The sequence below is a fragment of the Pseudophryne corroboree genome, unplaced genomic scaffold, assembly GCF_028390025.1.
Source record: "Pseudophryne corroboree isolate aPseCor3 unplaced genomic scaffold, aPseCor3.hap2 scaffold_471, whole genome shotgun sequence".
Taxonomy (NCBI): Eukaryota; Metazoa; Chordata; class Amphibia; order Anura; family Myobatrachidae; genus Pseudophryne; species Pseudophryne corroboree.
In genome coordinates, this window is record NW_026970083.1 from 71,969 (window position 1) to 96,367 (window position 24,399).

General features: G+C 40.5%; 4 non-coding genes across 4 annotated transcripts; all 4 read left to right on the forward strand.

The window, feature by feature from the left end:
* The first annotated feature begins 13,218 nt into the window (after positions 1 to 13,218).
* Positions 13,219 to 13,382, forward strand: LOC135027937 (U1 spliceosomal RNA). Its single transcript, XR_010224317.1, has one exon. It is a non-coding gene; the product is annotated as a U1 spliceosomal RNA (small nuclear RNA).
* A 152-nt stretch (positions 13,383 to 13,534) lies between these two features.
* LOC135027819 (U1 spliceosomal RNA) lies at positions 13,535 to 13,697 on the forward strand. Its single transcript, XR_010224216.1, has one exon. It is a non-coding gene; the product is annotated as a U1 spliceosomal RNA (small nuclear RNA).
* Positions 13,698 to 14,371: 674 nt separating this feature from the next.
* Positions 14,372 to 14,535, forward strand: LOC135027699 (U1 spliceosomal RNA). Its single transcript, XR_010224103.1, has one exon. It is a non-coding gene; the product is annotated as a U1 spliceosomal RNA (small nuclear RNA).
* Positions 14,536 to 14,685: 150 nt separating this feature from the next.
* LOC135027758 (U1 spliceosomal RNA) lies at positions 14,686 to 14,849 on the forward strand. Its single transcript, XR_010224159.1, has one exon. It is a non-coding gene; the product is annotated as a U1 spliceosomal RNA (small nuclear RNA).
* Positions 14,850 to 24,399: the final 9,550 nt, after the last annotated feature.

Here is a 24,399-nt window from a genome sequence, read left to right on the forward strand (position 1 = left end):
AATTAATTTTCTTTACCCGATTATTAAAATGGTAATTGACAAAAGCAAACTACATTGTCACCAGAAGAGCAATACAAAATGTACAAGTGATATATTAAAATCATCTTTCCAGCTTGAATTTCAATGATGCATTGGGGCAACGATTTTGTGAGAAACATCTTCACCCTTAAATAAAGATTTTCTTAATTCCTTACCTGTGTGCTAATTAGATATCACCTTGTTTTCACATTAAACAGACTTCCACATGAGAAAGCAGCAAGGATGCAGTGGCGTTAATGTTTCCTGGTGTCAACCTGTATTATTTCAGTAGATATTGAAATGAGGATGCATCTTGCTGCCTTTCCAATGAAGCAAGTTTAATTTAGTAATAGGTGAAAAACCATCCCTACAAAGATGTTAATCAGATACTTGGCTTTGTGGACACTTTTCAGAGAACAAATTTGTTAGCATAAAAATAAAGCCAGAAAATGAAGAGCTGTTTAATCAGTCAATTGGATTTTTTTGCCAGCATATTTCTTTTTCTCTGCAACCCACTGCTAAATTGTGCTTCCTAGCTGTTTTTATAAAATCACTGAATCAAATCTAACTCTGATTACATCAGAGAAGGCCAGGTACCCTACACCATAACAGGGGTTTTCGAAATTTTGACTTGTCTACTTAAATATCACCAAAATCTGATCACAAGGTCAATTACGTCCCTGGGTGGGATTGAACCACCAACCTTTTGATTAATAGCTGAACACACTAACCGATTGCGCCACAGAGACACTTTGCAAAAAGTACATACTGACAAAGACTAATAAGCATTCATCTAGAACGTTTCCTAGAAAAACTTTAAATAGTCAATAATCTGGAGAGTTTTTGTAAGATGTTTCTTCCATCAACCAATGAAGAAACACATTGGTACTTTCCCATGATGAGTGAGTGCTTCAGGATCTCTTGCACTTACATGTGCAGCAGAGTACTGTAATGGAAGCATGCTGGGTCCATAACCCAGAGGTAGGCAGATTGAAACTATCCTCTGCTATATGCATTTTTTTTTGTTAATTAAAGTAATCCAAAACTGGGATTGATATTTTTGCTCTTTTATTTTTACTTAAAGTACAATAACTTTTACCATTTTAATTTGTTTTAATAGTATATTGACAGTATTGTTTTCTTTCAAAAATCCAATTAATTTTCTTTACCTGATTATTAAAATGGTAATTGACAAAAACAAACTACATTGTCACCAGAAGAGCAATACAAAATGTACAAGTGATATATTAAAATCATCTTTCCAGCTTGAATTTCAATGATGCATTGGGGCAACGATTTTGTGAGAAACATCTTCACCCTTAAATAAAGATTTTCTTAATTCCTTACCTGTGTGCTAATTAGATATCACCTTGTTTTCACATTAAACAGACTTCCACATGAGAAAGCAGCAAGGATGCAGTGGCGTTAATGTTTCCTGGTGTCAACCTGTATTATTTCAGTAGATATTGAAATGAGGATGCATCTTGCTGCCTTTCCAATGAAGCAAGTTTAATTTAGTAATAGGTGAAAAACCATCCCTACAAATATGTTAATCAGATACTTGGCTTTGTGGACACTTTTCAGAGAACAAATTAGTTAGCATAAAAATAAAGCCAGAAAATGAAGAGCTGTTTAATCACTCAATTGGATTTTTCTGCCAGCATATTTCTTTTTCTCTGCAACCCACTGCTAAATTGTGCTTCCTAGCTGTTTTTATAAAATCACTGAATCAAATCTAACTCTGATTACATCAGAGAAGGCCAGGTACCCTACACCATAACAGGGGGTTTGAAATTTTGACTTGTCTACTTAAAGATCACCAAAATCTGATAACAAGGTCAATTAAGTCCCTGGGTGGGATTGAACCACCAACCTTTTGGTTAATAGCCTTACACACTAACTGATTGCGCCACAGCGACACTTTGCAAAAGTACATACTGACAAAGGCTAATAAGCATTCATCTAGAACGATTCCTAGAAACATTTTAAAAAGTCAATAATGTGGAGAGTTTTTGTATGATGTTTCTTCCATCAACCAATGAAGAAACACATTGGTACTTTCCCATGATGAGTGAGTGCTTCAGGATCTCTTGCACTTACATGTGCAGCAGAGTACTGTAATGGAAGCATGCTGGGTCCATAACCCAGAGGTAGGCAGATTGAAACTATCCTCTGCTATATGCATTTTTTTTTGTTAATTAAAGTAATCCAAAACTGGGATTGATATTTTTGCTCTTTTATTTTTACTTAAAGTACAATAACTTTTACCATTTTAATTTGTTTTAATAGTATATTGACAGTATTGTTTTCTTTCAAAAATCCAATTAATTTTCTTTACCCGATTATTAAAATGGTAATTGACAAAAGCAAACTACATTGTCACCAGAAGAGCAATACAAAATGTACAAGTGATATATTAAAATCATCTTTCCAGCTTGAATTTCAATGATGCATTGGGGCAACGATTTTGTGAGAAACATCTTCACCCTTAAATAAAGATTTTCTTAATTCCTTACCTGTGTGCTAATTAGATATCACCTTGTTTTCACATTAAACAGACTTCCACATGAGAAAGCAGCAAGGATGCAGTGGCGTTAATGTTTCCTGGTGTCAACCTGTATTATTTCAGTAGATATTGAAATGAGGATGCATCTTGCTGCCTTTCCAATGAAGCAAGTTTAATTTAGTAATAGGTGAAAAACCATCCCTACAAAGATGTTAATCAGATACTTGGCTTTGTGGACACTTTTCAGAGAACAAATTAGTTAGCATAAAAATAAAGCCAGAAAATGAAGAGCTGTTTAATCACTCAATTGGATTTTTCTGCCAGCATATTTCTTTTTCTCTGCAACCCACTGCTAAATTGTGCTTCCTAGCTGTTTTTATAAAATTACTGAATCAAATCTAACTCTGATTACATCAGAGAAGGCCAGGTACCCTACACCATAACAGGGGGTTTGAAATTTTGACTTGTCTACTTAAAGATCACCAAAATCTGATAACAAGGTCAATTAAGTCCCTGGGTGGGATTGAACCACCAACCTTTTGGTTAATAGCCTTACACACTAACTGATTGCGCCACAGCGACACTTTGCAAAAGTACATACTGACAAAGGCTAATAAGCATTCATCTAGAACGATTCCTAGAAACATTTTAAAAAGTCAATAATGTGGAGAGTTTTTGTAAGATGTTTCTTCCATCAACCAATGAAGAAACACATTGGTACTTTCCCATGATGAGTGAGTGCTTCAGGATCTCTTGCACTTACATGTGCAGCAGAGTACTGTAATGGAAGCATGCTGGGTCCATAACCCAGAGGTAGGCAGATTGAAACTATCCTCTGCTATATGCAATTTTTTTTGTTAATTAAAGTAATCCAAAACTGGGATTGATATTTTTGCTCTTTTATTTTTACTTAAAGTACAATAACTTTTACCATTTTAATTTGTTTTAATAGTATATTGACAGTATTGTTTTCTTTCAAAAATCCAATTAATTTTCTTTACCCGATTATTAAAATGGTAATTGACAAAAACAAACTACATTGTCACCAGAAGAGCAATACAAAATGTACAAGTGATATATTAAAATCATCTTTCCAGCTTGAATTTCAATGATGCATTGGGGCAACGATTTTGTGAGAAACATCTTCACCCTTAAATAAAGATTTTCTTAATTCCTTACCTGTGTGCTAATTAGATATCACCTTGTTTTCACATTAAACAGACTTCCACATGAGAAAACAGCAAAGATGCAGTGGCGTTAATGTTTCCTGGTGTCAACCTGTATTATTTCCGTAGATATTGAAATGAGGATGCATCTTGCTGCCTTTCCAATGAAGCAAGTTTAATTTAGTAATAGGTGAAAAACCATCCCTACAAAGATGTTAATCAGATACTTGGCTTTGTGGACACTTTTCAGAGAACAAATTTGTTATCATAAAAATAAAGCCAGAAAATGAAGAGCTGTTTAATCACTCAATTGGATTTTTCTGCCAGCATTTTTCTTTTTCTCTGCAACCCACTGCTAAATTGTGCTTCCTAGCTGATTTTTTATAAAATCACTTAAACAAATCTAACTCTGATTACATCAGAGAAGGCCAGGTACCCTACACCATAAGAGGGGGTTTGCAATTTTGACTTGTCTACTTAAATATCACCAAAATCTGATCACAAGGTCAATTACGTCCCTGGGTGGGATTGAACCACCAACCTTTTGATTAATAGCTGAACACACTAACCGATTGCGCCACAGAGACACTTTGCAAAAAGTACATACTGACAAAGACTAATAAGCATTCATCTAGAACGTTTCCTAGAAAAACTTTAAAAAGTCAATAATCTGGAGAGTTTTTGTAAGATGTTTCTTCCAGCAACCAATGAAGAAACACATTGGTACTTTCGCATGATGAGTGAGTGCTTCAGGATCTCTTGCACTTACATGTGCAGCAGAGTACTGCAATGGAAGCATGCTGGGCCCATAACCCAGAGGTAGGCAGATTGAAACTATCCTTTGCTATATGCATTTTTTTTTTGTTCATTAAAGTAATCCAAAACTGGGATTGATATTTTAGCTTTTATTTTTACTTAAAGACAATAACTTTTACCATTTTAATTTGTTTTAATAGTATATTGACAGTATTGTTTTCTTTCAAAAATCCACTTAATTTTCTTTACCCTATTATTAAAATGGTAATTGACAAAAACAAACTACATTGTCACCAGAAGAGCAATACAAAATGTACAAGTGATATATTAAAATCATCTTTCCAGCTTGAATTTCAATGATGCATTGGGGCAACGATTTTGTGAGAAACATCTTCACCCTTAAATAAAGATTTTCTTAATTCCTTACCTGTGTGCTAATTAGATATCACCTTGTTTTCACATTAAACAGACTTCCACATGAGAAAACAGCAAAGATGCAGTGGCGTTAATGTTTCCTGGTGTCAACCTGTATTATTTCCGTAGATATTGAAATGAGGATGCATCTTGCTGCCTTTCCAATGAAGCAAGTTTAATTTAGTAATAGGTGAAAAAACATCCCTACAAAGATGTTAATCAGATACTTGGCTTTGTGGACACTTTTCAGAGAACAAATTTGTTATCATAAAAATAAAGCCAGAAAATGAAGAGCTGTTTAATCACTCAATTGGATTTTTCTGCCAGCATTTTTCTTTTTCTCTGCAACCCACTGCTAAATTGTGCTTCCTAGCTGTTTTTTTATAAAATCACTTAATCAAATCTGATTACATCAGAGAAGGCCAGGTACCCTACACCATAAGAGGGGGTTTGCAATTTTGACTTGTCTACTTAAATATCACCAAAATCTGATTACAAGGTCAATTACGTCCCTGGGTGGGATTGAACCACCAACCTTTTGATTCATAGCTGAGCACACTATCCGATTGCGCCACAGAGACACTTTGCGAAAAGTACATACTGACAAAGATTAATAAGCATTCATCTAGAACGTTTCCTAGAAAAACTTTAAAAAGTCAATAATCTGGAGAGTTTTTGTAAGATGTTTCTTCCAGCAACCAATGAAGAAACACATTGGTACTTTCGCATGATGAGTGAGTGCTTCAGGATCTCTTGCACTTACATGTGCAGCAGAGTACTGCAATGGAAGCATGCTGGGCCCATAACCCAGAGGTAGGCAGATTGAAACTATCCTTTGCTATATGCATTTTTTTTTTGTTCATTAAAGTAATCCAAAACCGGGGTTGATATTTTAGCTTTTATTTTTACTTAAAGTACAATAACTTTTACCATTTTAATTTGTTTTAGTGCAAATGGCATATCAGCAGTCAGCACTAACTGGTGACATGCCATTTGTACAAGTAAGCCATGTGTGACTAATATATAAACATACTTTATTAAATAACACCTCAAACTATCATACCCAGGATTCAAACCTATAACCTGTTGAATTCTAATCAAACACCCTACCCATGGAGCTACTTGATCCTGCATCTTTTCTAACCTCCAAAAACAGATTCAGTTGCATTTTCCAGCGTGTTTTGTTTGCGCCTTTGCAAATGTCTTACATCGACAAACTTATTTAGTACTATTTTGCAAATAGGGTTACATTGTCGCAACATTGTGTTCCCTAATTGCTTGATTTTTTAAATGCAACAATGCAGACACCTGATAATTGCTCTGTGGAGTCTTATTTTGTGTTTTGTGTTTAGTCTTTAGATCTGAATTTGAATGTACTTGTGAACTAACTTAATTTCCTACTTCTAAATTCATTCCTAAATTCACTACTTACATGAATCCTGTAGTTGGGCATTTTGGGACTTCGATTGTGGGCATTGTTTTGTGTCCAGACCAGCAGCAGGTGGTGTGCATTTGCTGGAAAGGCATCGAAGACCTCCGATATGCTGCATCTCCTGATGTGTGTCTCCCTCAAGTGGCTGTCAGCAAATGCCTGCTAGACACCCCATTCCAAGCTGATTGTGACATCATGGAACATGCATCATAGAACAGGCATGCTAAAACATGGGTCTTCAACCTGCGACCCTCCAGCTGCTGTGGAACTACACATCCCAGCATGCCCTGCCTCAGTTTTAGCATACCTTAATAGCAAAACTGTGGCAGGGCATGCTGGGATGTGTAGTTTCACAGCAGCTGGAGGGCCACAGGATGAAGACCCATGTGCTAGAGCCAAGCCGCAGGTACATTGAATGCTAGCAAGCTGAATATTTAAATCCTTTTTGTTCCGCAGCATTCCAATGCGGAAGATTCCATGGAACCAGAGATCCTTCCATTGAGAAGGACATGCTGCCTGGATGACTACACTGTGCAAATTAAATCACGGAGCCAGTTGGCTTGTGGGTGGCTCTGGTGACTGGGTGGTTGGGTGGGTGGTGTGTCGGAAGTGGAGCGCATGCAAATGATTGTGTATCATCCAGCTAGTGAGAGAGAAAACTCATGCAGGAGTGTGCCTGCTTGTCAGTGGGTTATGCACCTTGCCAGACGTTAAATCTACATAGAGCAGCTGGAGGGGACAAGAGCAGGTTTGCAAAATATAGATAGAAGAGCATATATGCTGGCGCATTCTCCATGATTGTGTCAGCTTATGTTTTGGTGCACTGCACTTTCCTCCACTAAGTTTTAGCCATTTTTGTTAAGCTCAAGTGTAGTTGCTTCTCGGCCTTTTGGCTGTGATCTTGTATCGTGGTTGAAGGGTCTGCTGGAGGGAGGGATTGTTTTCTTCATTGGCGAAAGACCAAAGATATTCCAGGATGGAAGGCTTGGGAACACTATCTGTTTTTCAGTTGTGGAAGAGCACAGAGGTCGGATTGGACTACATTCTATAGTAAAGGATATCTTTCTATTTATTGACCCTCCCCTTATATGTGTCTGTGTTACAATAAAGCTTCGGTTTTGTGAATCCCTCACCCTCTTACACTCCACACCCATAGCCTTATTAACTGTTGTATTATTGTATAGTTTAAATGTATAGTGCAGTTCATGATTTATAGTGTAGACTGGCCTGTGCTGTAGTTCTTGAACTGTACTATACCGTCAGCATTTGTATTGTGTTTTGGCTGTGCTGCAACACTGTATTTATGTGTGCAATGTTTATGTATGTTTTTTTTTATGTCAATAAAGACTGCTTTTTCAAGCCAATATCTGAAAACAATCAATGTTTATCTTTGATGGCAATAAAAGTGGTATGATATTTGATGCTTTTGAAATCCAATATCTGATATGTCCCCTATCTGGGAACCATATATTAAATGGCTTTTCAGAAAAGGGAGATGGGAGAAGAGCTTTCAGTACTTGTAGGACCGATGCACATAAAGAAGCAAAAAAACATACATAAACATTACACACATAAGTACCCGCGTTGCGGCACAGCCAAAACACAATAGAAATGCTGATGGTATAGTACAGTTCAAGAACTACAGCACAGGCCAGCCTACACTATAAATCATGAACTGCACTATACATTTAAACTGTACAATAATACAACAGTTAATAAGGCTATGGGTGTGGAGTGTAAGAGGGTGAGGGAATCACAAGCCCGAAGCTTTATTGAAAGACTGACACATATAAGGGGAGGATTAATAAATAGAAAGACATCCTTTACTATAGAATGTAGTCCAATCCGGTCTTTCAACTCTTCCACAATTGAAAAACGGATAGTGTTCCCAAGCCTTCCATCCTGGAATATCTTTGGTCTTTCGCCAATGAAGAAAGCAATCCCTCCCTCCAGCAGACCCTTCAACCACAATACAAGATCACAGCCAAAAGGCCGAGAAGCAACTACACTTGAGCTTAACAAAAATGGCTAAAACTTAGTGGAGGAAAGTGCAGTGCACCAAAACATAAGCTGACACAATCATGGAGAATGCGCCAGCATATATGCTCTTCTATCTATATTTTGCAAACATGCTCTTGTCCCCTCCAGCTGCTCTATGTAGATTTAACGTCTGGCAAGGTGCATAACCCACTGACAAGCAGGCACACTCCTGCATGAGTTTTCACTCTCACTAGCTGGATGATACACAATCATTTGCATGTGCTCCACCTCCGACACACCACCCACCCAACCACCCAGTCACCAGAGCCACCCACAAACCAACTGGCTCCGTGATTTAATTTGCACAGTGTAGTCATCCAGGCAGCATGTCCTTCTCAATGGAAGGATCTCTGGTTCCATGGAATCTTCCGCATTGGAATGCTGCGGAACAAAAAGGATTTAAATATTCAGCTTGCTAGCATTCAATGTACCTGCGGCTTGGCTCTAGCACATGGGTCTTCATCCTGTGGCCCTCCAGCTGCTGTGAAACTACACATCCCAGCATGCCCTGCCACAGTTTTGCTATAAGGTATGCTAAAACTGAGGCAGGGCATGCTGGGATGTGTAGTTCCACAGCAGCTGGAGGGTCGCAGGTTGAAGACCAATGTTTTAGCATGCCTGTTCTATGATGCATGTTCCGTGATGTCACAATCAGCTTGGAATGGGGTGTCTAGCAGGCATTTGCTGACAGCCACTTGAGGGAGACACACATCAGGAGATGCAGCATATCGGAGGTCTTCGATGCCTTTCCAGCAAATGCACACCACCTGCTGCTGGTCTGGACACAAAACAATGCCCACAATCGAAGTCCCAAAATGCCCAACTACAGGATTCACGTAAGTAGTGAATTTAGGAATGAATTTAGAAGTAGGAAATTAAGTTAGTTCACAAGTACATTCAAATTCAGATCTAAAGTCTAGGTAGGCCTCACGTCCTGGCAGCCGCCAGCATTTAAAAATGCCTTGATTAGAGGTACGGAATTAAATGTAGATAAGAAGTAGACACAAAATAAGACTCCGCAGAGCAGTTATCAGGTGTTTTTATCAATTGTTGCATTTAAAAAATCAAGCAATTAGGGAACACAATGTTGCAACAATGTAACCCTATTTGCAAAATAGTACTAAATAAGTTTGTCGATGTAAGACATTTGCAAAGGCGCATCCAAAACACGCTGGAAAATGCTACTGAATCTGTTTTTGGAGGCTAGAATAGGAAATGTGCATCGGTCCTACAAGTACTGAAAGCTCTTCTCCCATCTCCCTTTTCTGAAAAGCCATTTAATATATGGTTCCCAGATAGGGGACATATCAGATATTGCCTTTCAAAAGCAGCAAATATCATACCACTTCTATTGCCATCAAAGATAAACATTGATTGTTTTCAGATATTGGATTGAAAAAGCAGTCTTTATTGACATAAAGAAGCAAAAAAACATACATAAACATTACACACATAAGTACTGTGTTGCAGCACAGCCAAAACACAATACAAATGCTGTCGGTATAGTACAGTTCAAGAACTACAGCACAGGTCAGCCTACACTATAAATCATGAACTGCACTATACATTTAAACAATACAATAGTTAATAAGGCTATGGGTGTGGAGTGTAAGAGGGTGACGGAATCACAAGCCCAAAGCTTTATTGAAAGACAGACACATATAAAGGGAGGATTAATAAATACAAAGATACCCTTTACTATAGAATGTAGTCCAATCCGGTCTTTCAACTCTTCCACAACTGAAAAACGGATAGTGTTCCCAAGCCTTCCATCCTGGAATATCTTCAGTCTCTCGCCAATGAAGAAAACAATCCCTCCAGCAGACTCTTCAACCACAATACAATATCACAGCCAAAAGAGCGAGAAGCAACTACACTTGCGTTTAAACAAAATGGCTAAAACTTAGTGAAAGTGCAGTGCACCAAAACATAAGCTGACACAATCATGGAGAATGCGCCAGCATATATGCTCTTCTGTCTATATTTTCCAAACCTGCTCTTGTCCCCTCCAGTTGCTCCATGTAGATTTGACGTCTGGCAAGGTGCATAACTCACTGACAAGCAGGCACACTCCTGCATGAGTTTTCTCTCTCACTAGCTGGATGATACACATTCATTTGCATGTGCTCCACCTCCGACACACCGCCCACCCAACCACCCAGTCACCAGAGCCACCCACAAGCCAACTGGCTCCGTGATTTAATTTGCACAGTGCAGTCATCCAGGCAGCATGTCCTTCTCAATGGAATAATCTCTGGTTCCATGGAATCTTCCGCATTGGAATGCTGCGGAACAAAAAGGATTTAAACATTCAGCTTGCTAGCATTCAATGTACCTGCGGTTTGGTTCTAGCACATGGGTCTTCATCCTGTTGCCCTCCAGCTGCTGTGAAACTACACATCCCAGCATGCCCTGCTACAGTTTTGCTTTTAAGGTATGCTAAAACTGAGGCAGGGCATGCTGGGATATGTAGTTCCACAGCAGCTGGAGGGTCGCAGGTTTGAAGACCCATGTTCTAGCATGCCTGTTCTATGATGCATGTTCCGTGATGTCACAATCAGCTTGGAATGGGGTGTCTAGCATGCATTTGCTGACAGCCACTTGAGGCAGACACACATCAGGAGATGCAGCATATCGGAGGTCTTCGATGCCTTTCCAGCAAATGCACACCACCAGCTGCTGGTCTGGACACAAAACAATGCCCACAATTGAAGGCTCAAAATGCCCAACTACAGGATTAATGTAAGTAGTGAATTTAGGAATGAATTTAGAAGTAGGAAATTAAGTTAGTTCACAAGTACATTCAAATTCAGATCTAAAGACTAGGTAGGCCTCACGTCCTGGCAGCACCCAGCATTTAAAAATGCCTTGATTATAGGTAGGGAATTAAATGTAGATAAGAAGTAGACACAAAAGAAGACTCCACAGAGCAATTATCAGGTGTCTTTATCAATTTTTGCATTTAAAAAATCAAGCAATTAGGGAACACAATGTTGCGACAATGTAACCCTATTTGCAAAATAGTACTAAATAAGTTTGTCGATGTAAGACATTTGCAAAGGCGCAAACAAAACACGCTGGAAAATGCAACTGAATCTGTTTTTGGAGGTTAGAATAGATGCAGGATCAAGTAGCTCAATGGGTAGGGTGTTTGATTAGAATTTAACAGGTTATAGGTTTGAATCCTGGGTATGATAGTTTGAGGTGTTATTTAATAAAGTATGTTTATATATTAGTCACACATGGCTTACTTGTACAAATGGCATGTCACCAGTTAGTGCTGACTGCTGATATGCCATTTACACAAACATGCCATGTGTGACTGTATATGCATTTAAGGAGGGCACCCCTGCAAAACCACAAACCATTGAGTGTCAAGTATACTAGATATATCTTCATATCTCATGTGCTTTCTCTGAGACCAATCTTGTTATGCCCCTTCCCCACAAGGCATGCGCCTTTTGTCCATATTGCAAAAATGGGGGGGAGGGCATATAATTCTCTGTCACAGGGCACCAAAAAGTCTAGTTATGGCTCTGGTATGCATTATGTAATCTGGCAGACCATCTCTCCAACACTGGCTGGTTGGAATAGAAATCCGGTTATCTATGTGAGCAAATGACCATCAACGATTTACTCTCAAACACTAAAAAATGGACAAAAATGGTCCCCTAAACAAATTGGTTAAATTTTGGGTTTAACCAATTTGTGTAATGACCATTTTTGACCACTTTTCTAGTGTTTGGGAGCAAATGGTTAATTGACATTTGCTCCTATACATTACCAGATTTTCATTCCATCCATCCAGACTGGATAGATAGCCTGACAGATAATTGTGTTGTGTACGCCCAGGATAACTGTTAGTCATGCTTTATTTTATGGCGGCACATAAATGGGTGGACAGATCCAGGGCAAGCACTGCCCACTCATGCATAGTTGTCAACTGATGTGAAGTTCCAGGGGGCAATCTCAGTTATAAAGAGAAGTATCTGGAAATTGTCCCTAGTTAAAAAAAAAAAATTTGATCAACTCCATTTATTTAGTATGATATCCCAGGTGATAGGATGCCGGCAGTCAGAACAACATACTTTATTAAATAACACATCTCAAACTACCATACCCAGGATTCAAACCTATAACCTGTTGAATTCTAATCAAACACCCTACCTATTGAGCTATTTGATCCTGCATAAAAATTGTGAACATTATATGAAGCTATTGGTACTTTGCAAAAAAAAAGAATCAGCATTACAACGCAGCAGATCCATGCAGTTTGCAGCCACACACTACATGTATCTGCTCAGCCACAATGCTGATTATTTCTTCACAAAGTACAAGGTGAGCTCCAAACAGAATTCTCTAGCTTAGAATTATACCTTTCTTTGCCAAACCTAGAAGTCGGGCCCCCCACCCTGGGATCCCCCAGAGGGAGGCCTGCACCGTCATGCGGCAGGCTTGTCCGTTTTGGAAGCAGGCTGATGGGCAGCCCAGGATTGCTTCAGTCTGGGCTTGGCAGGTCTGGAAACATGAGCTTGCTTTGGGTATGCCTGACCTTGGGTACGCTTTACCTGGAGGATGAAAGGGCCAAGAAAAGTACTTTTAGCCTTCTGCGTGGTAGGAGTCATACTAGGTAGGCAAGCTGTTTTAGCAGTAGCCAGATCAGCTACAATCTTATTGAGGTCTTCTCCAAAAGGAGATTCAACTGAGGCAGCACAAGGGAACTCTCATCTGGGGACAACAACTGCAGGGAGAACACATATTTTCAGATGAACATGGTAGGGCAGAAGGCTGCCTAATACTGAAGCACCCCCAAACAACAAATCAAATGCAACTTACTTGACAGAGATGTGCCTGAGCAACGGCCCTCCCCAGCCCTATCCCAAATCATACTTATTTTGCATAGGAGATACCATGGTCATGAAGATTGTTCTCCCAGGGTTAGGTTCATTCATTGCATTCTGGGTATGCTGACCCCTGTGATTTCCCCAAATGTGGGAAACTCGACTGCATTATTTGTGGTAGTGGGGGACTGTGTTTGTGCTTTCCTCTGGTCAGCTCTGGTAAAATTCAGATTTCTTTGTCTCAGATCTTCCTCTAGCCTTGTTCTTCTTTCGAGAGTTCCCTTGTGCTGCCTCAGTTGGATCTCCTTCACTTGACAGGGGGGTGCCCGAGCAGCGACCCTCCCCAGCTCTAGCCCAACTCCTACTTACCTGCCAGGTGAGATACTATGATCATGAAGTTGCTTCTCCCAGGGCAAGGCTCACCCATTGCACTCTGGGTGTGCTGCCCCTGCGATTTCCCCAAATGTGGGAAACTTGACTGCATAATTTGAGTTTTCCCTGGTCGGCTCTCATGTAATTCAGATCTCTTTGTCTCAGGTCTCTCTCCAGCCTAGTTTGCTGTCTGGTTCCACTTCTTTTTTCTTGAGCCCCTCCCTTCTATACCCTTGTGCACTATCCTGACTTCTCCTCCCGTCTGCTTACTTTGTGCCTCCCAATGCACAATGCAAACTACGGGTAGTGCTGCAGGGCCCACACCCTTTTACTTGCTTTACAGAGCAGCTCTGGAGCTGTTACAGTGCCCAGCTGCTGCAAGAAATCAGCTTGAATGCTTCAGGGGCTGGGGAATGGCCAACATGAGCCCCACACCGAAGGAGGGTGGGGGTGCTTAATGCGAACTAGGGGTCATCCAAGCACCACAAAAGGCCTCCATGCCCTGCACGCTCCTTTTCTCTTTTCATATGCAGACGAGGGTTGAAGCCAACTTTGACCCACTGCTTGGATGACATCACCATATTCAAATCCATCTGCTGCAGGCCATCCCCCAGGAATGCTTGCACTAGTTGTTGCATTTGGTTTGTTGTTTGGGGGTGCTTCAGTATTAGGCAGCCTTCTGCCACCCCATGTTCATCTGAAAATATGTGTTCTCCCTGCAGTTGTTGTCCCCAGATGAGAGTTCCCTTGTGCTGCCTCAGTTGAATCTCCTTTACTTGACAGAGATGTGCCTGAGCAGCGGCCCTCCCCAGCCCTATCCCAAATCATACTTATTTTGCATAGGAGATACTATTGTCATGAAGATTGTTTTCCCAGGGTGAGGTTCATTCATTGCATTCTGGGTATGCTGACCCCTGTGATTTCCCCAAATGTGGGAAACTCGACTGCATTATTTGTGGTAGTGGTGGACTGTGTTTGTGCTTTCCTCTGGTCAGCTCTGGTAAAGTCAGATTTCTTTGTCTCAGATCTTCCTCTAGCCTTGTTCTTCTTTTGAGAGTTCCCTTGTGCTGCCTCAGTTGGATCTCCTTCACTTGAAAGGTAGTGCCCGAGCAGCGACCCTCCCCAGCTCTAGCCCAACTCCTACTAACCTGCCAGGTGAGATACTATGATCATGAAGGTGCTTCTCCCAGGGCAAGGCTCACCCATTGCACTCTGGGTGTGCTGCCCCTTGCGATTTCCCCAAATGTGGGAAACTTGACTGCATAATTTGTGTTTCCCCTGGACGGCTCTCGTATAATTCAGATCTCTTTGTCTCAGGTCTCTCTCCAGCCTAGTATGCTGTCTGTTTCCACTTCTCTTTTCTTGAGCCCCTCCCTTCTATAACCTTGTGCACTATCCTGACTTCTCCTCCCGTCTGCTTACTTTGTGCCTTCCAATGCACAATGCAAACTACAGGTAGTGCTGCAGGGCCCACACCCTTTTACTTGCCTTACAGAGCAGCTCTGGAGCTGTTACAGTACCTAGCTGCTGCAAGAAATCAGCTTGAATGCTTCAGGGGCTGGGGCATGGCCAACATGAGCCCCACACCGAAGGAGGGTGGGGGTGTTTAATGCGAACTAGGGGTCATCCAAGCGTCGCAAAAGGCCGCCATGCCCTGCATATCCCTTTTCTCTTTTCATAAGCAGACGAGGGTTGAAGCCAACTTTGACCCACTGCTTGGATGACATCACTTGCTGCCTTTCCAATGAAGCAAGTTTAATTTAGTAATAGGTGAAAAACCATCCCTACAAAGGTGTTAATCAGATACTTGGCTTTGTGGACACTTTTCAGAGAACAAATTAGTTAGCATAAAAATAAAGCCAGAAAATGAAGAGCTGTTTAATCACTCAATTGGATTTTTCTGCAAGCGTATTTCTTTTTCTCTGCAACCCACTGCTAAGTTGTGCTTCCTAGCTGTTCTTTTATAAAATCACTTAATCAAATCTAACTCTGATTACATCAGAGTAGGCCAGGTACCCTACACCATAAGAGGGGGTTTGAAATTTTGACTTGTCTACTTAAAGATCACCAAAATCTGATGACATGGTCAATAACATCCCTGGGTGGGATTGAACCACCAACCCTTTGGTTAATAACCAAACACACTAACCGATTGCACCACCGAGACACTTTGCAAAAGTACATACTGACAAAGGCTAATAAGCATTCATCTAGAACGTTTCCTAGAAAACTTTAAAAAGTCAATAATCTGGAGAGTTTTTGTAAGATGTTTCTTCCATCAACCAATGAAGAAACGCATTGGTACTTTCCCATGATGAGTGAGTGCTTCAGGATCTCTTGCACTTACATGTGCAGCAGAGTACTGCAATGGAAGCATGCTGGGCCCCTTAACCCAGAGGTAGGCAGATTGAAACTATCCTCTGCTATATGCATTTTTTTTTTGTTAATTAAAGTAATCCAAAACTGGGATTGATATTTTTGCTCTTTTATTTTTACTTAAAGTACAATAACTTTTACCATTTTAATTTGTTTTAATAGTATATTGACAGTATTGTTTTCTTTCAAAAATCCACTTAATTTTCTTTACCCGATTATTAAAATGGTAATTGACAAAAACAAACTACATTGTCACCAGAAGAGCAATACAAAATGTACAAGTGATATATTAAAATCATCTTTCCAGCTTGAATTTCAATGATGCATTGGGGCAACGATTTTGTGAGAAACATCTTACCATTAAATAAAGATTTTCTTAATTCCTTACCTGTGTGCTAATTAGATATCACCTTGTTTTCACATTAAACAGACTTCCACATGAGAAAGCACAAAGGATGCAGTGGCGTTAATGTTTCCTGGTGTCAACCTGTATTATTTCAGTACATATTGAAATGAGGATGCATCTTGCTGCCTTTCCAATGAAGCAAGTTTAATTTAGTAATAGGTTAAAAACCATCCCTACAAAGGTGTTAATCAGAAACTTGGCTTTGTGGACACTTTTCAGAGAACAAATTTGTTAGCATAAAAATAAAGCCAGAAAATGAAGAGCAGTTTAATCACTCAATTGGATTTTTTTGCCAGCATATTTCTTTTTCTCTGCAACCCACTGCTAAATTGTGCTTCCTAGCTGTTGTTATAAAATCACTGAATCAAATCTAACTCTGATTACATCAGAGAAGGCCAGGTACCCTACACCATAAGAGGGGGTTTGAAATTTTGACTTGTCTACATAAAGATCACCAAAATCTGATAACAAGGTCAATTACGTCCCTGGGTGGGATTGAACCACCAACCTTTTGGTTAATAGCCTTACACAGTAACTGATTGCGCCACAGCAACACTTTGTAAAAGTCCATACTGACAAAGGCTAATAAGCATTCATCTAGAACGATTCCTAGAAACATTTTAAAAAGTCAATAATGTGGAGAGTTTTTGTAAGATGTTTCTTCCATCAACCAATGAAGAAACACATTGGTACTTTCCCATGATGAGTGAGTGCTTCAGGATCTCTTGCACTTACATGTGCAGCAGAGTACTGTAATGGAAGCATGCTGGGTCCATAACCCAGAGGTAGGCAGATTGAAACTATCCTTTGCTATATGCATTTTTTTTTTTGTTCATTAAAGTAATCCAAAACTGGGATTGATATTTTAGCTTTTATTTTTACTTAAAGTACAATAACTTTTACCATTTTAATTTGTTTTAGTGCAAATGGCATATCAGCAGTCAGCACTAACTGGTGACATGCCATTTGTACAAGTAAGCAATGTGTGACTAATATATAAACATGCTTTATTAAATAACATCTCAAACTATCATACCCAGGATTCAAACCTATAACCTGTTGAATTCTAATCAAACACCCTACCCATGGAGCTACTTGATCCTGCATCTTTTCTAACCTCCAAAAACAGATTCAGTTGCATTTTCCAGCGTGTTTTGTTTGCGCCTTTGCAAATGTCTTACATCGACAAACTTATTTAGTACTATTTTGCAAATAGGGTTACATTGTCGCAACATTGTGTTCCCTAATTGCTTGATTTTTTAAATGCAACAATTGATAAAGACACCTGATAATTGCTCTGTGGAGTCTTATTTTGTGTTTTGTGTTTAGTCTTTAGATCTGAATTTGAATGTACTTGTGAACTAACTTAATTTCCTACTTCTAAATTCATTCCTAAATTCACTACTTACATGAATCCTGTAGTTGGGCATTTTGGGACTTCGATTGTGGGCATTGTTTTGTGTCCAGACCAGCAGCAGGTGGTGTGCATTTGCTGGAAAGGCATCGAAGACCTCCGATATGCTGCATCTCCTGATGTGTGTCTCCCTCAAGTGGCTGTCAGCAAATGCCTGCTAGACACCCCATTCCAAGCTGATTGTGACATCATGGAACATGCATCATAGAACAGGCATGCTAAAACATTGGTCTTCAACCTGCGACCCTCCAGCTGCTGTGGAACTACACATCCCAGCATGCCCTGCCTCAGTTTTAGCATACCTTAATAGCAAAACTGTGGCAGGGCATGCTGGGATGTGTAGTTTCACAGCAGCTGGAGGGCCACAGGATGAAGACCCATGTGCTAGAGCCAAGCCGCAGGTACATTGAATGCTAGCAAGCTGAATATTTAAATCCTTTTTGTTCCGCAGCATTCCAATGCGGAAGATTCCATGGAACCAGAGATCCTTCCATTGAGAAGGACATGCTGCCTGGATGACTACACTGTGCAAATTAAATCACGGAGCCAGTTGGCTTGTGGGTGGCTCTGGTGACTGGGTGGTTGGGTGGGTGGTGTGTCGGAAGTGGAGCGCATGCAAATGATTGTGTATCATCCAGCTAGTGAGAGAGAAAACTCATGCAGGAGTGTGCCTGCTTGTCAGTGGGTTATGCACCTTGCCAGACGTTAAATCTACATAGAGCAGCTGGAGGGGACAAGAGCAGGTTTGCAAAATATAGATAGAAGAGCATATATGCTGGCGCATTCTCCATGATTGTGTCAGCTTATGTTTTGGTGCACTGCACTTTCCTCCACTAAGTTTTAGCCATTTTTGTTAAGCTCAAGTGTAGTTGCTTCTCGGCCTTTTGGCTGTGATCTTGTATCGTGGTTGAAGGGTCTGCTGGAGGGAGGGATTGTTTTCTTCATTGGCGAAAAACCAAAGATATTCCAGGATGGAAGGCTTGGGAACACTATCTGTTTTTCAGTTGTGGAAGAGCACAGAGGTCGGATTGGACTACATTCTATAGTAAAGGATATCTTTCTATTTATTGACCCTCCCCTTATATGTGTCTGTGTTACAATAAAGCTTCGGTTTTGTGAATCCCTCACCCTCTTACACTCCACACCCATAGCCTTATTAACTGTTGTATTATTGTATAGTTTAAATGTATAGTGCAGTTCATGATTTATAGTGTAGACTGGCCTGTGCTGTAGTTCTTGAACTGTACTATACCGTCAGCATTTGTATTGTGTTTTGGCTGTGCTGCAACACTGTATTTATGTGTGCAATGTTTATGTATGTTTTTTTTTATGTCAATAAAGACTGCTTTTTCAAGCCAATATCTGAAAACAATCAATGTTTATCTTTGATGGCAATAAAAGTGGTATGATATTTGATGCTTTTGAAATCCAATATCTGATATGTCCCCTATCTGGGAACCATATATTAAATGGCTTTTCAGAAAAGGGAGATGGGAGAAGAGCTTTCAGTACTTGTAGGACCGATGCACATAAAGAAGCAAAAAAACATACATAAACATTACACACATAAGTACCCGCGTTGCGGCACAGCCAAAACACAATAGAAATGCTGATGGTATAGTACAGTTCAAGAACTACAGCACAGGCCAGCCTACACTATAAATCATGAACTGCACTATACATTTAAACTGTACAATAATACAACAGTTAATAAGGCTATGGGTGTGGAGTGTAAGAGGGTGAGGGAATCACAAGCCCGAAGCTTTATTGAAAGACTGACACATATAAAGGGAGGATTAATAAATAGAAAGACATCCTTTACTATAGAATGTAGTCCAATCCGGTCTTTCAACTCTTCCACAATTGAAAAACGGATAGTGTTCCCAAGCCTTCCATCCTGGAATATCTTTGGTCTTTCGCCAATGAAGAAAGCAATCCCTCCCTCCAGCAGACCCTTCAACCACAATACAAGATCACAGCCAAAAGGCCGAGAAGCAACTACACTTGAGCTTAACAAAAATGGCTAAAACTTAGTGGAGGAAAGTGCAGTGCACCAAAACATAAGCTGACACAATCATGGAGAATGCGCCAGCATATATGCTCTTCTATCTATATTTTGCAAACATGCTCTTGTCCCCTCCAGCTGCTCTATGTAGATTTAACGTCTGGCAAGGTGCATAACCCACTGACAAGCAGGCACACTCCTGCATGAGTTTTCACTCTCACTAGCTGGATGATACACAATCATTTGCATGTGCTCCACCTCCGACACACCACCCACCCAACCGCCCAGTCACCAGAGCCACCCACAAACCAACTGGCTCCGTGATTTAATTTGCACAGTGTAGTCATCCAGGCAGCATGTCCTTCTCAATGGAAGGATCTCTGGTTCCATGGAATCTTCCGCATTGGAATGCTGCGGAACAAAAAGGATTTAAATATTCAGCTTGCTAGCATTCAATGTACCTGCGGCTTGGCTCTAGCACATGGGTCTTCATCCTGTGGCCCTCCTGCTGCTGTGAAACTACACATCCCAGCACGCCCTGCCACAGTTTTGCTATAAGGTATGCTAAAACTGAGGCAGGGCATGCTGGGATGTGTAATTCTACAGCAGCTGGAGGGTCGCAGGTTGAAGACCCATGTTTTAGCATGCCTGTTCTATGATGCATGTTCCGTGATGTCACAATCAGCTTGGAATGGGGTGTCTAGCTGGCATTTGCTGACAGCCACTTGAGGGAGACACACATCAGGAGATGCAGCATATCGGAGGTCTTCGATGCCTTTCCAGCAAATGCACACCACCTGCTGCTGGTCTGGACACAAAACAATGCCCACAATCGAAGTCCCAAAATGCCCAACTACAGGATTCATGTAAGTAGTGAATTTAGGAATGAATTTAGAAGTAGGAAATTAAGTTAGTTCACAAGTACATTCAAATTCAGATCTAAAGTCTAGGTAGGCCTCACGTCCTGGCAGCCGCCAGCATTTAAAAATGCCTTGATTAGAGGTACGGAATTAAATGTAGATAAGAAGTAGACACAAAATAAGACTCCGCAGAGCAGTTATCAGGTGTTTTTATCAATTGTTGCATTTAAAAAATCAAGCAATTAGGGAACACAATGTTGCAACAATGTAACCCTATTTGCAAAATAGTACTAAATAAGTTTGTCGATGTAAGACATTTGCAAAGGCGCATCCAAAACACGCTGGAAAATGCAACTGAATCTGTTTTTGGAGGCTAGAATAGGAAATGTGCATCGGTCCTACAAGTACTGAAAGCTCTTCTCCCATCTCCCTTTTCTGAAAAGCCATTTAATATATGGTTCCCAGATAGGGGACATATCAGATATTGCCTTTCAAAAGCAGCAAATATCATACCACTTCTATTGCCATCAAAGATAAACATTGATTGTTTTCAGATATTGGATTGAAAAAGCAGTCTTTATTGACATAAAGAAGCAAAAAAACATATATAAACATTACACACATAAGTACTGTGTTGCAGCACAGCCAAATCACAATACAAATGCTGTCGGTATAGTACAGTTCAAGAACTACAGTACAGGTCAGCCTACACTATAAATCATGAACTGCACTATACATTTAAACAATACAATAGTTAATAAGGCTATGGGTGTGGAGTGTAAGAGGGTGACGGAATCACAAGCCCAAAGCTTTATTGAAAGACAGACACATATAAAGGGAGGATTAATAAATACAAAGATACCCTTTACTATAGAATGTAGTCCAATCCGGTCTTTCAACTCTTCCACAACTGAAAAACGGATAGTGTTCCCAAGCCTTCCATCCTGGAATATCTTCAGTCTCTCGCCAATGAAGAAAACAATCCCTCCAGCAGACTCTTCAACCACAATACAATATCACAGCCAAAAGAGCGAGAAGCAACTACACTTGCGTTTAAACAAAATGGCTAAAACTTAGTGGAGGAAAGTGCAGTGCACCAAAACATAAGCTGACACAATCATGGAGAATGCGCCAGCATATATGCTCTTCTGTCTATATTTTCCAAACCTGCTCTTGTCCCCTCCAGTTGCTCCATGTAGATTTGACGTCTGGCAAGGTGCATAACTCACTGACAAACAGGCACACTCCTGCATGAGTTTTCTCTCTCACTAGCTGGATGATACACATTCATTTGCATGTGCTCCACCTCCGACACACCGCCCACCCAACCACCCAGTCACCAGAGCCACCCACAAGCCAACTGGCTCCGTGATTTAATTTGCACAGTGCAGTCATCCAGGCAGCATGTCCTTCTCAATGGAATAATCTCTGGTTCCATGGAATCTTCCGCATTGGAATGCTGCGGAACAAAAAGGATTTAAACATTCAGCTTGCTAGCATTCAATGTACCTGCGGTTTGGTTCTAGCACATGGGTCTTCATCCTGTGGCCCTCCAGCTGCTGTGAAACTACACATCCCAGCATGCCCTGCCACAGTTTTGCTATTAAGGTATGCTAAAACTGAGGCAGGGCATGCTGGGATATGTAGTTCCACAGCAGCTGGAGGGTCGCAGGTTGAAGACCCATGTTCTAGCATGCCTGTTCTATGATGCATGTTCCGTGATGTCACAATCAGCTTGGAATGGGGTGTCTAGCATGCATATGCTGACAGCCACTTGAGGCAGACACACATCAGGAGATGCAGCATATCGGAGGTCTTCGATGCCTTTCCAGCAAATGCACACCACCAGCTGCTGGTCTGGACACAAAACAATGCCCACAATTGAAGGCTCAAAATGCCCAACTACAGGATTAATGTAAGTAGTGAATTTAGGAATGAATTTAGAAGTAGGAAATTAAGTTAGTTCACAAGTACATTCAAATTCAGATCTAAAGACTAGGTAGGCCTCACGTCCTGGCAGCACCCAGCATTTAAAAATGCCTTGATTATAGGTAGGGAATTAAATGTAGATAAGAAGTAGACACAAAAGAAGACTCCACAGAGCAATTATCAGGTGTCTTTATCAATTTTTGCATTTAAAAAATCAAGCAATTAGGGAACACAATGTTGCGACAATGTAACCCTATTTGCAAAATAGTACTAAATTAGTTTGTCGATGTAAGACATTTGCAAAGGCGCAAACAAAACACGCTGGAAAATGCAACAGAATCTGTTATTGGAGGTTAGAATAGATGCAGGATCAAGTAGCTCAATGGGTAGGGTGTTTAATTAGAATTTAACAGGTTATAGGTTTGAATCCTGGGTATGATAGTTTGAGGTGTTATTTAATAAAGTATGTTTATATATTAGTCACACATGGCTTACTTGTACAAATGGCATGTCACCAGTTAGTGCTGACTGCTGATATGCCATTTACACAAACATGCCATGTGTGACTGTATATGCATTTAAGGAGGGCACCCCTGCAAAACCACAAACCATTGAGTGTCAAGTATACTAGATATATCTTCATATCTCATGTGCTTTCTCTGAGACCAATCTTGTTATGCCCCTTCCCCACAAGGCATGCGCCTTTTGTCCATATTGCAAAAATGGGGGGGGAGGGCATATAATTCTCTGTCACAGGGCACCAAAAAGTCTAGTTATGGCTCTGGTATGCATTATGTAATCTGGCAGACCATCTCTCCAACACTGGCTGGTTGGAATAGAAATCCGGTTATCTATGTGAGCAAATGACCATCAACGATTTACTCTCAAACACTAAAAAATGGACAAAAATGGTCCCCTAAACAAATTGGTTAAATTTTGGGTTTAACCAATTTGTGTAATGACCATTTTTGACCACTTTTCTAGTGTTTGGGAGCAAATGGTTAATTGACATTTGCTCCTATACATTACCAGATTTTCATTCCATCCATCCAGACTGGATAGATAGCCTGACAGATAATTGTGTAGTGTACGCCCAGGATAACTGTTAGTCATGCTTTATTTTATGGCGGCACATAAATGGGTGGACAGATCCAGGGCAAGCACTGCCCACTCATGCATAGTTGTCAACTGATGTGAAGTTCCAGGGGGCAATCTCAGTTATAAAGAGAAGTATCTGGAAATTGTCCCTAGTTAAAAAAAAAAAAAATTTTTTATCAACTCCATTTATTTAGTATGATATCCCAGGTGATAGGATGCCGGCAGTCAGAACAACATACTTTATTAAATAACACATCTCAAACTACCATACCCAGGATTCAAACCTATAACCTGTTGAATTCTAATCAAACACCCTACCTATTGAGCTATTTGATCCTGCATAAAAATTGTGAACATTATATGAAGCTATTGGTACTTTGCAAAAAAAAAGAATCAGCATTACAACGCAGCAGATCCATGCAGTTTGCAGCCACACACTACATGTATCTGCTCAGCCACAATGCTGATTATTTCTTCACAAAGTACAAGGTGAGCTCCAAACAGAATTCTCTAGCTTAGAATTATACCTTTCTTTGCCAAACCTAGAAGTCGGGCCCCCCACCCTGGGATCCCCCAGAGGGAGGCCTGCACCGTCATGCGGCAGGCTTGTCCGTTTTGGAAGCAGGCTGATGGGCAGCCCAGGATTGCTTCAGTCTGGGCTTGGCAGGTCTGGAAACATGAGCTTGCTTTGGGTATGCCTGACCTTGGGTACGCTTTACCTGGAGGATGAAAGGGCCAAGAAAAGTACTTTTAGCCTTCTGCGTGG